Source organism: Anoplolepis gracilipes, chromosome 12 (genome assembly GCF_047496725.1).
Source record: "Anoplolepis gracilipes chromosome 12, ASM4749672v1, whole genome shotgun sequence".
Lineage (NCBI taxonomy): Eukaryota > Metazoa > Arthropoda > Insecta > Hymenoptera > Formicidae > Anoplolepis > Anoplolepis gracilipes.
The window spans coordinates 10,555,253-10,571,689 of NC_132981.1; the positions used below are offsets into that span (position 1 = coordinate 10,555,253).

Consider the following 16,437-nt stretch of genomic DNA (forward strand, 5'->3'; position numbering starts at 1 on the left):
TTCGCGTGTATTCCGCCGCATTCGATGTAGTCCTTTAGCTTATTTTTCTTCGCCAGATATGATTGATCATTGTTATACTTGGCGCTAACAAACACTTGAATACATACTGTAATATTGCATGTATAATATTTTGTGTGTATTGTGTGTATGTGCGCACGGATGTAATAAAACATATATACAAATCTTATCTTTTCATCTGAAGTCCGACTAAATCTTGAAGAGAACGACGACAATGTGTAGTAAGTGCAGTCCTTCGCTTACAATGCCCATGCAGTAATAAGGTTCGTGTAAAGTGCTCGCAAATCAGACTCGATAAAATGGTAATCGTACCTCGAGGTTCGCTCAAACGTCCATAAGAGTGAGGAAAAAAAAAAAAAAAAGAAAAAAAAGCAAAGTCCTCTTATTCGCTGACAGTTCCAATGTGCTGCCAATCAATGCTAGTGGTGATGTTTTTGCTTCTAAATATGACGTAAAATGCACGAAAGAATTGATAGATCGTATTCATCAAGCGTGATATGTAATTTAGACTTGGAAAAGTACACGTAGGAAATAGAAAAAAATATATATATATAAATATGTCATATTAAGATTTATATGTTGAACATGTCGAAAATATCTTGGTGAGAAAAGATGGTAACAAAAAATTTATTGCAACTAATAAACGTGTTATCGCTGAAAACACAAATTTTTACGTGAGAATTTTCATGTAAAACAGGCGGATTTCGTGCGTTCGTCCAAGTCGGAAAATGCCTTTATCCTCGCTGAGCGTCGGAGGAAAGAGTTGAATGAACTTTTAAGAAAGTTTTTTTCGGTGATTTATTCGTGTCGTACGGTCCTAAGGATTTACATGCGCGTTCGTTTTCCTTTTACTGGTTCCGCTAGAAAAGCTACTTTTGCTCCGAGAAACGGTGTACCGAGATAGAAATTCTGTTTCGTCTCTATTCTGACCTGAGTTGTACAACTCTGGTATATGAATACGGAAATATAGATTCACATTTTAACAGCTTGCTATAGATGTGCCGTTTATACTTGGCTAATAAAGGTTCATGACATAATATGAAGTTAACTCATTATTTATTAAGAATATGATTGCAAGTAATATTGTAGCTTAGGTTCTCTACCGATTTCTGTGCCAACCACTTTGTATCTTTGAGCATATATTTAATATTACTCAATCTCGACGAATAGATTATATATAATCAATTCTTTATTTACGTACGCAAAATATTATGCATGTAATATTCCCAGGAAATACAATCATTTTCTATTTAATTTACACTGATAAAATTTTAAATACGTCATTAAAAATTTTTATTAAATATATTAGTCGTACCACAGAAAAATTTCCTTTATATTCCCAAATACCCCATTTAACAAACCTATTTACTGAATAATCTATCAATACACATATGTACAATTAATTTCTAGTTACTATATAATAATCATCGCCGTACTGTATGTGACAGGAAACGGATGTGGGTGTGACGGCTAATTTCTAGATTGTTAGGCAAGTTCTATTAGCATTAGAGCAAATGGATTCTATCTCTCATATGTGATATAACAAAGTCATTGTTTAATTATAATAACAACATATATGTAAGTCACAAATAATGTATGCAATTAGTTCTTTTCTTGATTTTCAAAAAACTATCACATCCTACTTTGAAAATACATCATTATGTATATTTTAGCAAAATTAGACCTTAAAATGCTCCTTTATTTGACAGAAATAAATGAAACGTCAGTTAAATAATGCGAAAAGAAAAAAATGTAGGTACGGAATTTTTATATAGCTAGCAATAGTAATTAAACGTCATATACATATCGACAAACAGTTGATCTGATTTTACCCAGTAACTAACTTGATACATAAAAGTCGATTTAACATTATTAGTTGTATCTTGCAGACTTGAGATTAAATAGTTCTTTTCTTGATTTTTAGAAAACTATCACATCTTACTTTGAAAATACATCATTATGTATATTTTAGCAAAATTAGGCCTTAAAATGTTCCTTTATTTGACAGAAATAAATGAAACGTCAGTTAAATAATACGAAAAGAAAAAATGTAGGTACAGAATTTTTATATAGCTAGCAATAGTAATTAAACGTCATATATATCGACAAGCAGTTGATCTGATTTTACCCAGTAACTAACTTGATACATAAAAGTCGATCTAACATTATTACTTTGTATCTTGCAGACCAAACTTGAGATCAAACAGAAAGAGTCTGTAGGATTTCTTCGTTACGCGTTCAAAAAAACAAAGAGATCGTTAGGACATTTATACGGTACATTATATCAATAACTCAAGCGAAAGCTTCTTAGCTTCTCCACGCTACAGTCGGCGAAATGCGCCAATCGATGCGGTTGTGTGTCACCGACATCTGTGCCTTATATCGACTGATGCAGCATAAGCTTTGTCTTGCCTTTCTACGAATATTTCGGAAGATATTTCGTCTCTGGCTTCATATATTCCGAGGCAAAGCTCAGATCTATTGGTTTGGCATTCGAATATTCTCTCTTCTCCTTCCTCTTCCTACAACACAAACTATTTGTATGTCAAAGAATCAATTTCGCTTCATGGAATATCTTCTCGTCATATATCGTGTAATTTCAGTGTAACTATTATTTATATCAAATATAATCTTTTACGTTTAAAGGTTCTTCTTTCTCTAATACTTCACTTTTATTTTTCCGAGAATTTTCAACCGAATGAAACCACAATATATTATACCATAAATCTCATAATACGAATATCATAAATAAAAAAGAATTGCTGTTATCAAAGGCGCGCACTTTTTTATAATATGCCATGAAATATGTTGAGGAAATTTATTGTATAACTAGAATGTATACGTTACATTTGAGAATACGAAGAAAAGCATACTGCAGCACACTAAAATAGCAAAATTGACAAGAGCTTCTACACGATTATGGCTTTCCTTGATAACCAATATCCGGTGTGCAAGCTCCTATTGCTGGGCGCATGCAAGCTAGATGACAAATATGCTCTTACTACGCCTACGGCGAATATATTATTTATACCGCTATTATCATAACGCAATGTCGACTGGTTTACGAAGCAAAGATGCTATTTTCGATAGTTGGAAAGTGCTCCAGAACAAAGAGTAACTGGAGCGACCACATGATTGTGATCCCGGTTCTCGATTTAACGAGACAAACAACGGTTTTTACGCATTTCCGGAATTTTTTTTCTTCGAAATACTCCAACGCTAATTCAAGAGCTACGTGTTGTTTTACATAATAAATTCAGCTACGTGTTGCCTGTGCAACTATGTAATAAACCCGGGTGTTTTACGCGCGCAATCTACGTTCATAACAGAGATAATAATTATCGGAACAGTTTTAATGTCACATAATGCTTGCATATATAAAGAGACATAAAGAGACCCTACGCTTGGCCAACATGTCGGGATGATTTAACGCAACGATAGCATGGATCTCGACTTGCATCGTATTTCATGAGCTGTGATCATGCAGTGGCATGGATGGACGCGGCCGCTTTTGCCGGATGAACCGAGAGGAAGTATCCGTCGGTGAAATGAGACTAATGTACTTGGAGCACGTGCGCCAATGATGACACATCGTTTATGTGCTCGGTACATATAAGGCGACATATGACACTAAAGCAGCTTCGTTACGGAAAAAGAGTAGGTGACAAATATTTGTCCAGCCAGATTTTAAAATGTATTCGAAAAACGTTACCAATAATCTAACTAAAAACCTTCGCAAATAAAAATGTAATATTTATCAAATACTTCTTTTACTTAACTTATTTATTTTTTGTGTAAATATTTTATGTATTTAATTTTATAAATACATTATTAAATAAAATTATTATATATATATTTATATATGTTTTTTATAAATTATAAAAGATTTAAAATAACCCGATTTTTAATGCGTAAGTCTCACATTTTTTTTATTTAAAAAGCGTGTGTAAAATGGATTTTAAAAATAATAAATTTTTATATCCGTTATATATTGTTAAAATATTAAACATGTTAAATATGAGAATTAGAGAAGATTTTTCTACTTCTCATGTGTGTTAAACTTGCAATACGAAAACTACTCGTAAACAAGTTTTTATCTACAGGAAATGTTACAAACAAAATACATGTATATTATTTGTAATATTTTTTCCACAATAGACGTAGCTACGTTTTTACTTTATGTAATTGCTTAAATCATATATTAAGTTACAAAGCTATTGTCACTAATAACAAAAACATGGATTGGAAACATGGATGGCAAACCAGAAGTACACGTACATATGTATATATATAGATGTATGTAGTATTGATTTTTAAACAGCTTTTGAAACTAAAATTATTTTAAATGTTATCATAAAATTACGTTATATTCGAATGCTTTTTGCTTCAAATTCAATTTTTATATTGTTTATTTAATTTTAATATTATATATTTCAAACTTGTAAAACATATTAATCTATAAAATTTAATTTTCAAAAATTTATTAAATACTATACCATATATTTTACACTCCCAATGTAAATCTCAATATATAATACGTATATATATATATATATATATATATATATATATATATATATATGTAAGTATATACGAAATCGTAAAGCTATCTTTAGATTTAAATGGATGATTATCTAATTAATAAAAAATTCAACTCAATAGAAAATGTACATAAATATAATCTAGCTAATTCATTAACATATTTTCGATTATCAAGTTTCCAATAATTTTCTCGCTCGCGAAATAGGATTAATTTAATAATTATACTAATAAAAAATTTAACGAAGAAAATGTTTGGGAGTTAAAATAAATTATAATTAATGTTATTTAAAAAAAATTGAATTGATTCATTTAATTACATGAAAATGTAATTTACTCTTTAATTAGGTTGTAAGTTTTTGTAACGTTTTTTAGAAATTTTATCGAAATTTAACAAAAATATATACTTTACTGAGACTGGTAATAATAAATAAAATATGACTCAATTATAATATCACCAACATTAGGGAATGGAAACGCAAAAATATATTAAAAATTGTACTTATGTATGTATAATTTGTTCTTTGAATATTTTATAAGACATAAGATAACGATTCTGTCTTCTTTCTTCGCTCCGATATTATAGCTTTGAGAATTAATCTATAAATCTAGCAAATATAAATCCGATTAAGTATAATGACTTTATGCGGTTTTAAATCTTAATGCGGAATCAATCCGCTTTGCTTTCCGACTTTTCGGAATAAAAGTCAGACAAATTCGATTGAGAAAGTGTGAGTGAGATTCATTGGGGTAGACGCTAAGTTTATTACTTGCGACTTTTCGGGCAGTAAAAGTAGAGTTCCAAGCGTGCTCAAGAGACTAAAAGAAAGATATTCCACAGGATCGTTACCCGACATTTGGCTCAGATATTGAATGAAAGTTCGACGAACTTGAATTAACAGAAAATACTAAAAGATTAAGTAGGAAAGAAATAGAGTTCACGATAGTGTAATAATAATATCTCCTCAATATTACTTTATTTATGATTATATCGTTCAATTCATTTGGTATCAAATAAATTGAAAGTTTCAACGCCGCAAAATAAAAATCATAGTTATTTCTGCCCGCGCAAAACGATGTAACGAGAAAGATCAAATAATTCCAATTTGCATGTTTACATGATAACTGTGTGTATATCAGATCAAAAATTGAACGCCAGGATCGTATTAACTCATTCAATACCATGTATATATATTCCTGATATTTCTAAATATCAATATCTTAATTAAAAATATCATATATTTTACTTTAACTGACAATTATATTTAATAAAATATTTGTTTCACGATATACCAGTAATTCTCGCTCCCGATTGTTTACTATTATTGCTTTCATCCTCCAAACTCAAATGTTTCATTGTAATATGTGTTGGATGAGTGAAACTTTTAACGATTTTGTGTGCACAAAGTATGTAAATTGTTGTTAGTTTTTGAGCCTCGTCCTGTCCAGATTAATTGCGTATGTATCGCTACAATTTTTCAGTAGTTCTTGCGATATATCTCATGCAAGACTGGCACGACGCAAATTCTAATACAAACGAGACGATAAGATCGTCGCCCATAGATATAATTACTTGCGCGCTGCCCGGACACAGATAGGAAATTAGTTTGTTCTCGCTAATCGCGGCTTGTGGTTTACGTGTATGTTGCAGAGCTACGGCTCTGCCCTAGGTAGATTTTGCTATCTTGTATGGTCTATCTGGAATCTGGACAGTGACACATTGTTGCTATGCCGGATATTTCTGTAACAATGAAGATCTGTCGCGATGTGTCTCATCATCCGTATGACGTGCACGCGTATGACGAGGCGTATGCTACGTGGTTTTAGAATTAAATCGTATTATCGTTTATGTATTAAATTTATAATTGTGAGATAATAGAATCATGTGTTACACTAGAGACGATATAATTTGATAATGTAGTAAAATTTTGTATTAAATTTCCCCTTTTTTTGGATAAAAAACTTTTTAAATTTACTAAATAGCTAATAAAAAAAATAGTAAAACGATTCCTTCTTATTTTTCTTATTATAAAGGAAGAAGCAATCTCAGTTTCGCATTCTCAATTCGTCGTTATTGACCTTTTGTAATAATAATACTCATAAGTATTATATGTTCAAAAAAAGAAAATGCTAAATGAAGATGTATTGTGTACCTCGTTAAAAAGAGATTCCGAGTCTCTGCAAATCTCACGTTTACTTCTCGATTGCGTTATGTTTCCTGTAATGAGAAAAAAAATTGAATAAGATAAAAAATGAAAGAAATAAAAAATAATTTACGCGTTAATCCTACGCACCTATCGCATGGATATTCGTTATTTGATGCTAATTTTTTCTGTTTATTTGAAAAATTTCACAAAGAAGATCCTTTTGCGCACACGGATAAATCGCGAAAAGGCACTCGATCGCGCGCGCAAATTTACATCCGCGTGATACACGAGTTAATTACATTTCCGGCGCGCAATTACTTTTTACACACACGTTTACGACGCGAAAAAAACCAACTTGATTAATTCTGGTATTAAAATCGCCATCGATGAATCACGTATGATTGCGTGTCGCGTCACCAGAAAATCGACGAGAAACTTGACAAGAAAATTGGCGGGCTAATGATTCACATTCCCGCCAAACCTCAGATTATTTCCCGCGCTTTATAACGTTCTCTAGTTGTTAAAGACGGAGATGCCGAGTCAAATTTTATTGCTAAAATAGTATATCGAGTACTTACTTGGATTACGACGTAATTACGAAATATTTCTCAATTTAACAGATTTATTATTCGGTCGTGATTAAATATGATTAATCGATAATGCGGCTAATCGCGTCATCTTTCGTCGGACACCTGCCTATACTCTATACTAATCATCAAGTATTATTCTATCTATAAAATAGATGGCATAACCGTATGATTAAGTTCAACAAAATTGGCCAATCATGCGTTTAATGTATAGACCGCCATATTGTTACTACTTTTCGTACTAGCTACACCATTGGTTGATTTTTCTACGTCTATACATTAGACGTCTATGTTGTCGTCTATGCTTGACATATTCGCGTTGAATTGGCGGCAAAAGCTCAGATGAACTTGTGCCGCGGATTTCTCCGTTAATCCCGTTTCTTCTAGTCGGCAAATAGTAACCGTCGAGTTTCGGGAGTGTCGAGCAAAAAATCGGATAATCGTCGCGCTAATATCGAAAAGCTCGCAAACGAAAATGATGGAGGTGAACCGCGGACGCCGTCCGAGATTTCCGCGTCGAGTGACAAGAGGCCTTTTTTCGTCGCCGAACAGCGGTTAGGGTTACGCGTACACGGATTTCGAGAATCTATCGGACGATCGGATAACCGGCTAAATTAGACTTCAGGAGTATGCGAACAAAGTGTCGGGCGATCGTGGTTGAAAGTAGTATAGTATTTCACGAGTGATAGCCATCGACGTTTAATCGATGCGCCGTGAATCGCGATTAACGAACGTTCGAGATTTTTATCAGTGACGTTAGAACAAGTGGCGAGAATGCGAGAGCTCCTTCAGTACAATCGCGCACTTATTTTAGTCGTCGAATGGCCGCTACACGGATTTCGCGATTGCCGAGAGGAATATCTAACTAAGACGATCCATGTGAATTCTTCACACGTCTCTGCGTGTCCGCTATCACGTGTATACGATTATGTGAGTGTCATCAAGACAAACTACCGGCGCGGCAGTCATCGAATCGAAATGATCGTGAAAACACGCGAATTTCCTGAGTGTCGAGAGTGTGGAGAGAAAAAAAAGTATTAGCCGACAGAACCGCGCGATTGCGTCGTGTTGTGACATAAGAGTGCCGCGAGTGACGGTGAATAACGCGATATATAGTGTGTTGAATTATTATAGTAATGTGATACGCGAATGTGAGTAATTGATAAATCGATGTCGTGCAAAAGTATAAATTTCGCGATAAAAGTTCGCTATCATCGCGAGTGTCAGTGGTTGATTGACTGACTCGATAAATGTGCGATGGATCGTGGACCGATGATCGCAGCTTCTCCGATGGATCAGGAAACAACGAGAAAGAGATAAGTAGAATATGAGATTTCTTCTTGTATGTTTATAATTATGATCATAATTAATTACCCAGGTTAGGTGGCAAGCACGTGTCATTTTGACGTGTCGATAACTGCGGTCGTTTCTGATTCAATGAGTCATAATAATCGTGATTCTTAAGTCATTATTATAAATCGCTCAAGTATTGCTATTGTTTAACTAAAAATTCATTTAATTTTTTATAACATCTTAAATTATTAAAACAATTTTTTAACCTAGGACTTAATCATGACATTTGATCATGAACCTTTTCCTCTAGCGTAAACTCGTGAAAAGTTTCATTGACGAATTCAATATTTGTGAATGAATTTTTCATTTTTTACGAGTTTACGCTAGAGGAAAAGATTCATAATCAAATGTCATTAAAACGTCACTAACAGATCTTTTTAACGTCTTGAAATGTTGTCATCGGTCTGTGATATTAGTCCATCATTTTTTCATCATTTTTACGTCATTGCATCACGTCATATTTGGTTCGAACTGACCATATTTTGATACGTCAAAATGTCGTCTGCTTGCTACCTGGATAGATACATCTAAATCGAAATAGTTCATGCAGTTTGATAAATATCCATGAATTTTAATTCGTGAATTTTGATAAATATTTAATACGGAATCGTATGAATTATTTATTTACTATTCAATCGTGTACAACATTAAATTGTAACTTTGAAAAATGAAATAATTCCGATATATTCTTTGGCCGATCCACTCGCGCACATTATTACGGCGATGTTTGATAAAGCGCACGAACAGCAGCTGGAACAAATGATAGCGAACAAAGCAACGATGGGAGAAAGATTGCCGCGTATTCCTGAAGCAATTCTAGCGCACATACCCTTTCCCCCTGGGGCAGCAACTTTCTAGATAAATCAAATATGTAGTAGAATGCAGTGCAAAGTAGAAAAGAGGGGGAGGGGAGCAGGAGAGAACGGAAATAGACCTCGGGCTAGACGCGGCAGGTAAAATCCTCTTCGTCGAAGCCTCCAAACTTGTCGAAATCTAGGAACGCGATAACATCGCGCGTAATTAATTCACCGTTACAGTTACATTTACCCCCCCCCTCCCCCTCTCTTCTCTCTCTCTCTCTCTCTCTCTCTCTCTCTCTCTCTCTCTCTCTCTCTTTTCTCTATCCAACTTCTTTAACTGTCGCTTAACTTGCCTGGAGATGTGTTGGCTGTTTGTAAATAACTCTAACACGAATATCGTTGCATCGAGCATGAAAATTAAGCCTCCTAATTCGCGATGTACATACGTTTCACTACTCGTCGTAATGTAGAGATGCCATTTGTGACTATAATATTAAGCACAGTACATCTCCGATTTAGATATATTTGTCGACGTAACAAACACACATGAATGCTTTTATATATACCTTTTATGTATAATATATATATAATTTTTGATGCATATATAATACACACACACACATATATATATATATATATATATATATGAAGCAGATAATAAATAAATTATAAATAATATGTTGAAGATAACTTACTGAACAATAGCATGTAAAAAAGAATATCATGAATACATTTAGATAAAAATATTTTAAATATTAAATTTTTTATGCAACCTACATTTTTAAAATGCATTTAAATAATACAATATAGTATTATCACGTCTTTCTTACGAGAAGAAATTTCAGACTTTATAAAGTTTAACATGCAAACGATGGAGTATAGTAACTTTTCAATTATATATCCATTGATAATTTTGTACATATATATATATATATATATATGCTACATTATAATTAATACAAACGGTTGCCTGCTTTCCTTTGTAAATTGATACAGTACTAAATACGATAATATATAATATAGTATAATTGAACATTTACCGAAAAGACAGTTCAAAAAAATAGAAGAACATAAAGATAGAATATAAATGTACGCAATATACGCATATGTAATTTTTGAATAAAAAATTCTATTTGAAAAATATATTATTAACTTTTTTATTAAATAATAATAATGCATTCTGTTTGTATAATATTATTTTATTTCTATTGTATTGTATTATATTTTTATGAAATAGTGATATTATGTTTTCTACATGTTATAATATTTTAGTAACGTTTGATGGAAAATAGGTTAAAAAGCACGTAAATAAAATAAAAAAGTACGTGCAAGTCTTGATTAAAAAAATTTTTGTATTTTTTTATAAAATAGTAATATTATTTTCTGCATGTTATAATATTTTAATGACGTTTTTAAAAAATATAACATAGTCTGTAAGCATATAAATAAAATAAAGGAGTGCAAATCTTGACTAAAAATATATATTATAATCTTTTATAAAATAGTAATATTGATTTCTGAACTTTATTAATTTTTATTATATTTTATTATATTATTTTCTTTTATTAAGTAGTAATTGCTTTTTCTGCATGTTTTTGTAACGTTTGATAAAATACAGTTTGGAAGCACGTAGATAAAATAAAAGAGTACGTGCAATTCCTGACTAAAAAATATATTTTATTAATTCGTTTATGAAATACTAATAATGTTTATTGCATTTTATTATATTAATTTTTTAAAATAATAATATTACTTTCTTCATTTTATAATATTTTTCACAATTCATGAAAAAGAGACTAAAGCACGTAGATAAATTAAAAGAGTACGTGCAAGTCTTGGTTAAAAAATATTGCATTAATTTTTTATTAAATAGTAACATTTATTTCTGCATGCTATTAATTTTCTATTGTAGTAATATTTTTTTAAGTAGTATATATTATATTAGTTTCTGTATGTTCCATTTTATAAAAGCACGTAGATAAATTAAAAGAGTACGTGCAAGTCTTGGTTAAAAAATATTGCATTAATTTTTCATTAAATAGTAACATTTATTTCTGCATGCTATTAATTTTCTATTGTAGTAATATTTTTTTAAGTAGTATATATTATATTAGTTTCTGTATGTTCCATTTTATAAAAGCACGTAGATAAATTAAAAGAGTACGTGCAAGTCTTGGTTAAAAAATATTGCATTAATTTTTCATTAAATAGTAACATTTATTTCTGCATGCTATTAATTTTCTATTGTAGTAATATTTTTTTAAGTAGTATATATTATATTAGTTTCTGTATGTTCCATTTTATAAAAGCACGTAGATAAATTAAAAGAGTACGTGCAAGTCTTGGTTAAAAAATATATTTTATTAATTCGTTTATGAAATACTAATAATGTTTATTGCATTTTATTATATTAATTTTTTAAAATAATAATATTACTTTCTTCATTTTATAATATTTTTCACAATTCATGAAAAAGAGACTAAAGCACGTAGATAAATTAAAAGAGTACGTGCAAGTCTTGGTTAAAAAATATTGCATTAATTTTTCATTAAGTAATATTATTTATTTCTGCATGCTATTAATTTTCTATTGTAGTTTTTTTTTTGTTAAATAGTATATAACATTAGTTTCTGCATGTTCTCTATTTTATAAAAGCACGTAGATAAATTAAAAGAGTACGTGCAAGTCTTGGTTAAAAAATATTGCATTAATTTTTCATTAAATAGTAACATTTATTTCTGCATGCTATTAATTTTCTATTGTAGTAATATTTTTTTAAGTAGTATATATTATATTAGTTTCTGTATGTTCCATTTTATAAAAGCACGTAGATAAATTAAAAGAGTACGTGCAAGTCTTGGTTAAAAAATATATTTTATTAATTCGTTTATGAAATACTAATAATGTTTATTGCATTTTATTATATTAATTTTTTAAAATAATAATATTACTTTCTTCATTTTATAATATTTTTCACAATTCATGAAAAAGAGACTAAAGCACGTAGATAAATTAAAAGAGTACGTGCAAGTCTTGGTTAAAAAATATTGCATTAATTTTTCATTAAGTAATATTATTTATTTCTGCATGCTATTAATTTTCTATTGTAGTTTTTTTTTTGTTAAATAGTATATAACATTAGTTTCTGCATGTTCTCTATTTTATAAAAGCACGTAGATAAACTAAAAGAGTACGTGCAAGTCTTGGTTAAAAAATATTGCATTAATTTTTCATTAAATAGTAACATTTATTTCTGCATGCTATTAATTTTCTATTGTAGTAATATTTTTTTAAGTAGTATATATTATATTAGTTTCTGTATGTTCCATTTTATAAAAGCACGTAGATAAATTAAAAGAGTACGTGCAAGTCTTGGTTAAAAAATATATTTTATTAATTCGTTTATGAAATACTAATAATGTTTATTGCATTTTATTATATTAATTTTTTAAAATAATAATATTACTTTCTTCATTTTATAATATTTTTCACAATTCATGAAAAAGAGACTAAAGCACGTAGATAAATTAAAAGAGTACGTGCAAGTCTTGGTTAAAAAATATTGCATTAATTTTTCATTAAGTAATATTATTTATTTCTGCATGCTATTAATTTTCTATTGTAGTTTTTTTTTGTTAAATAGTATATAACATTAGTTTCTGCATGTTCTCTATTTTATAAAAGCACGTAGATAAACTAAAAGAGTACGTGCAAGTCTTGGTTAAAAAATATTGCATTAATTTTTCATTAAATAGTAACATTTATTTCTGCATGCTATTAATTTTCTATTGTAGTAATATTTTTTTAAGTAGTATATATTATATTAGTTTCTGTATGTTCCATTTTATAAAAGCACGTAGATAAATTAAAAGAGTACGTGCAAGTCTTGGTTAAAAAATATATTTTATTAATTCGTTTATGAAATACTAATAATGTTTATTGCATTTTATTATATTAATTTTTTAAAATAATAATATTACTTTCTTCATTTTATAATATTTTTCACAATTCATGAAAAAGAGACTAAAGCACGTAGATAAATTAAAAGAGTACGTGCAAGTCTTGGTTAAAAAATATTGCATTAATTTTTCATTAAGTAATATTATTTATTTCTGCATGCTATTAATTTTCTATTGTAGTTTTTTTTTTTGTTAAATAGTATATAACATTAGTTTCTGCATGTTCTCTATTTTATAAAAGCACGTAGATAAACTAAAAGAGTACGTGCAAGTCTTGATTAAAAAATATTGCATTAATTTTTCATTAAATAGTAACATTTATTTCTGCATGCTATTAATTTTCTATTGTAGTAATATTTTTTTAAGTAGTATATATTATATTAGTTTCTGTATGTTCCATTTTATAAAAGCACGTAGATAAATTAAAAGAGTACGTGCAAGTCTTGGTTAAAAAATATTGCATTAATTTTTCATTAAATAGTAACATTTATTTCTGCATGCTATTAATTTTCTATTGTAGTAATATTTTTTTAAGTAGCATATATTATATTAGTTTCTGTATGTTCCATTTTATAAAAGCACGTAAATAAATTAAAAAAGTACGTGCAAGTCTTGATTTAAAATATTGCATTAATTTTTCATTAAGTAATATTATTTATTTCTGCATGCTATTAATTTTCTATTGTAGTTTTTTTTTGTTAAATAGTATATAACATTAGTTTCTGCATGTTTTCTATTTTATAAAAGCACGTAGATAAACTAAAAGAGTACGTGCAAGTCTTGGTTAAAAAATATTGTATTAATTTTTTGATTAAATACTAACATTTATTTCTGCATGCTATTAATTTTCTATTGTAGTAATATTTTTTTAAGTAGTATATATTATATTAGTTTCTGTATGTTCCATTTTATAAAAGCACGTAGATAAATTAAAAGAGTACGTGCAAGTCTTGGTTAAAAAATATTGCATTAATTTTTCATTAAATAGTAACATTTATTTCTGCATGCTATTAATTTTCTATTGTAGTAATATTTTTTTAAGTAGCATATATTATATTAGTTTCTGTATGTTCCATTTTATAAAAGCACGTAAATAAATTAAAAAAGTACGTGCAAGTCTTGATTTAAAATATTGCATTAATTTTTCATTAAGTAATATTATTTATTTCTGCATGCTATTAATTTTCTATTGTAGTTTTTTTTTGTTAAATAGTATATAACATTAGTTTCTGCATGTTCTCTATTTTATAAAAGCACGTAGATAAACTAAAATAGTACGTGCAAGTCTTGGTTAAAAAATATTGTATTAATTTTTTGATTAAATACTAACATTTATTTCTGCATGCTATTAATTTTCTATTGTAGTAATATTTTTTTAAGTAGTATATATTATATTAGTTTCTGTATGTTCCATTTTATAAAAGCACGTAGATAAACTAAAAGAGTACGTGCAAGTCTTGGTTAAAAAATATTGCATTAATTTTTCATTAAATAGTAACATTTATTTCTGCATGCTATTAATTTTCTATTGTAGTAATATTTTTTTAAGTAATATATATTATATTAGTTTCTGTATGTTCCATTTTATAAAAGCACGTAGATAAACTAAAAGAGTACGTGCAAGTCTTGATTTAAAATATTGCATTAATTTTTAATTAAGTAATATTATTTATTTCTGCATGCTATTAATTTTCTATTGTAGTTTTTTTTTTTTATATAGTATATAACATTAGTTTCTGCATGTTCTCTATTTTATAATATTTTAGTGACGTTTGCTAAAAATAAAACAGTCTGAAAATACGTAGATGAAATAATATTATGCAAAATAAAACTATACAGACAATTCCTGATTAAAAACTTATATTGTATGAATTTTCTATGAAATCATAATGTCGTTTTATGCATATTATTTTCGTAATATTTGATGAAAGTTATAAAATAGCTTTTTTCATGTGTGTTTTTTCGATAATCTCTTTGTATTGTATCCCGATATCTACGTTTCTTCGCTAATATTGTTGTATTTTTGATAAAAAATTCATATTTTTTTCAGATATCACAATTGCCTTGAGATAACAGCGTATATTCGGTATCGCAATATTCACGTATTTATTAATAAATTCACGTAATGCCGCATTACGTTTATACCCTGATTTAACATTGCACGTACTGCAAATATATTGCAGAATGTTACTCGCAATTCGCAATCCGTGCAATGATATGCGAGATCGCGGTCGCGCTTTTGTTTCTGTAACAAACATGTGCGTTGCTTCCGTATCCGGAGAGACATGTGGTGATAGCGGTGATACAAATCGATTCTTCCTCTTTCTCTTGCTTGTTTCTCGGTCAAACGTTTTAATGAAATCGGAAACTAATTTTATCGGTCGCCAGGTCGGTTATCATCGACATGGTGGCGCGAAACTTAAGCTGCGTTGACTCTCATTATGTCGCGCAAAAGCACGATCGACCGCACGCGGGGTTTGTTGCTGGTTTCGAAATGAAATTTGACGGATATCTCACTATCGGGCAATAATATGCTCTCTACGCATCTATCGTTTTTAAGCCTATGTCTCGGAATAAACTGGTGAATGAAGTTGTGAATTATTGTAGTACGCGACACTTAATATTTTAAAATGAAACCCGCGCCATTTCCATCAACATCTCCATTGTGTAAATCATTCCGCTGGTTTATTGGAATTTTCTTTCCTATCGTTTGAAAGCAAATGAGAGAAAGGTCCGTTAGCTACGTTTGTGAGATTTTCTCTCTTTTCCATCGCAAAGTATCGTGCGCCTTTGAGTGGCGGCCAAAGAGGTTGCGAAACGAAGTAATTAATGCGTCGCGTGTTTCTCACGCGGTTTCAAGCTCGCTATTTTTCGAGTTTTGCGCGAATGATGCAAATTACTTGATATATCTCACGAGTGAATTTTATTGGGAATTAAGAAGAGACAAAAGAGATATGAGATCTGTTTCTGGCTCATAAAATTAAGTGTTTAAAATTTTGTCCATTATACATCCAGATATATTATATTATATTTC

At 29.6% G+C, this 16,437-nt stretch overlaps 1 protein-coding gene across 5 annotated transcripts in view; it reads right to left on the reverse strand.

Annotated features, from left to right (window-relative positions):
- The window catches only part of LOC140671980 (uncharacterized), a 167,040-nt gene that overhangs the window by 58,391 nt on the left and 92,212 nt on the right, over positions 1-16,437 (reverse strand). The window contains exon 2 of one of the 5 annotated variants that reach the window (XM_072903765.1): positions 6,711-6,775. The exons of the other annotated variants lie outside the window; for them this stretch is intronic. The gene's annotated coding sequence lies outside the window, so the exon portion shown is untranslated. The remainder of the gene's footprint in view (positions 1-6,710; positions 6,776-16,437) is intronic. 5 annotated transcript variants of the gene reach the window in all.